At 36.9% G+C, this 2680-nt stretch overlaps 1 protein-coding gene across 1 annotated transcript in view; it reads left to right on the top strand.

The window, feature by feature from the left end:
• Positions 1-1905: 1905 nt before the first annotated feature.
• Positions 1906-2680, top strand: part of LOC122813929 (zinc finger protein 501-like) — a 15451-nt gene continuing 14676 nt past the window's right edge. Inside the window, exon 1 of the mRNA XM_044086476.1 lies at positions 1906-1921. The gene's annotated coding sequence lies outside the window, so the exon portion shown is untranslated. The remainder of the gene's footprint in view (positions 1922-2680) is intronic.

Genomic DNA, 2680 nt, shown 5'->3' on the forward strand with positions numbered 1-2680 from the left:
GCCTTGTCCAGATTTATTGCATTAACAGGTTGAGAGGTACATGCAAATTGCTTTATAGAATTAGGCATAGCCAAACCTCAACTGTCCCTGATTTTGGCTCAAAATGTTGCTCTTCCCCTAATGATCCCTCCACAAAATATCAATTTTGGAAGAAAACATAGAGGGTTTACTTTACTTTTATAAATAACTATAATGATCAGAGTTATACATTACTTTTATTTCAGAAATGCATGTAGATTCTCTAATTTTGTCAGCTGCTCTAAGTTAACTGTGCTCATATTAAAATGGTGTCCCTCCTTTGACAGGTTCCCAGCTGTATTGTCTGGCAATTTTATATTTTTGCATCACATTTTTGGTCCGTTTTTCATAAAATTGCAGTTTTCTGGCAAATTAGTGGCAAATTGTTAAAGACTGAAGTTAGAAAATAATGCAGACATTTCAGTTTCAGATTTCATACCTTTCAGAAAATTCTTACTGATGCAAGACCTACTACTATTCTATTATCTTTCTAAGTTTATAAGAGCAATATTTAAAAAAAATGTCCTTATTTTTGGGCCTTTGCCTCAGTTTTATTTATGAGTTTGTTGCTGTAAGAGGTTGAGAGGTTTTGTGTGGGTGAGTGTGTGTGTGTGTGTGTGTGTGTGTGTGTGTGTGTGTGTGTGGTAGGTAGCATACCTCTCAGCTGTCCAAATTTTGCAGAATGTCCAGATTTGTGCCCCATATTTTTTGTCTGTTCCTCATAAATTTTGTGATTTTCTAGAAAATCATTGAAGGCTGAAATTGCTAAATAATGACAGACATTTGAGCTTCAGACTTCATGTCCTTTAGAAAAATTCATACTAGCACAAATCCTGTTATTCTAGCAACTTTCTAAGTTCACGAGAACATTATTTAATATCTGTCCCTGTTTATTTTAGGCTTTGTCCATATTTCTTGCACTAAGAGGTAGGTAGGGGTGTGTGTGTGAATGAAACATCCTAGTTAGTGGTAGCAGGTGGTTAGTAATTTACTCAAGCTCAAAACCTGTACCTTAGTTACAGAAAACAAAAGCATAAAGTCTCTACCCCAACTACCATGCTGCATTTTTCAAAGAACTGTCATTTCAGGTTAATTTTCAATTCAAGGAACCGAGTTTGAGTGAATTTATATTATATTACTGAAGAGGCATTACAGCGGATGCCTCTTCATCGACACTAAAAGAGCGAACCGTGAATTACGAGAATGGCCGTAGCTTGGCTGGGGAGGGGGGTAGCAGTTTGAGAGCTGTCAGTACAAATTTGAAAATCCTAGCTACACCCCTGCCTCCTGCCCCCATCCTGGAAGATCTGGAAGTAATTATTTGGTTGCCCTTGGTTGGAGATCCTTTAGTGTTGGTTGTTTTTATGGTTCTTATTCTAGTGAACAGCAAACAAGATCTGGGGATTGTACTGGTGCACCATGGGATTAAGCACAAGTCACCCAGAAGTCTTCCAGCTTGTAAATCGGCCGAGTCAGAGCTGAGGATCGGCTCCGAACCCATATGTAAAAATGAAGGATGAGATGGACTACCAACATGGAACGTTATGGTGAGTACATAACTTCTTCTTATGTACTATTGCAAATAAGAAATCTCAGAACAGGTGCAAAAACTTAGAAGATGTGCAGATAAACATAAAGGAAAAATACAAAATAAGCAATTTACTGATGACCCCAACAAGTTTTATATAGAATTGGGAAACAAGGTAAAAGGAATTGAAAGGCCACCAAAAAAGAAGAAATAGATATATTTTGGAGAAGTATTTATGAAGATCCTGTGGAACATAACAAAGATGCTAAGCTAAATGGATAGAAGAAGTAAAGGAAATAAGAAGTTTAAAGGTACAGGATATGAAGTAGGATGAAGTAACAGCCAGGCAGATTGAAACAAAGTTAAGAAAAGCCTGTAACTGGAAAACCCCAGGCCCAGATGCAGTACCTAACTTCTGGTTACAAGTATTAATATCTTTTGCACAAAGATTTTGCCATGAGTAAGAACTATTTGTGCACCCTGAAGAGACACCAACTTGGCTAATAAGGAAAAACAATGTTCCTACTTAAGAGTGAACCTGCAACTACCCTGAAAATTAGACCCTAACTTGCCTTCTGATGATGTATAAACTATACACTGGAATTGATGCCTATAGAGTTTATAGTCATTTAGAAGAAAACTCAATTATTTCAATAGAACAAAAGGGCAATAAAAGGTCATATGGAGCAAAGGATCATTTGTTGTTAAATAAAGTCATAGTGGAAAACTGCAAAAAGGAGAAGAATCTAAGTAGGGCTTGGAATGACTACAAAAAAGCATTTGATAGTATCCCATATTCATAGATAAGAGTGCTTAAAAATGTACACCCACATGGATCAACTATATTACAGTGACCATGAAACAGTGACAGGCCACTTTGCAGTTAAGCCATGATAAAGGACAAATTATTAACCCAGGGATAAAAATTTAAAGGGGGATATTCTAGGGTGATTTTTTTGTCCCTGCTGCTATTATGTCTTGCCCTTAACCCATTAAGCTGTCTACTTAACAGCTTAGGCCATGGCTATAATTTGGCTCCCAGAAAGCAACAAAGTGTAAAGGCTTCTCATCTTCTCTTTGTTGATGATTTAAAACTGTATAGCTCATCAGATAAGGAACTGAAAGCACAACTGC

This window comes from Protopterus annectens, chromosome 10.part0, assembly GCF_019279795.1.
Source record: "Protopterus annectens isolate FY-2018-M chromosome 10.part0, PAN1.0, whole genome shotgun sequence".
Taxonomy (NCBI): Eukaryota; Metazoa; Chordata; order Ceratodontiformes; family Protopteridae; genus Protopterus; species Protopterus annectens.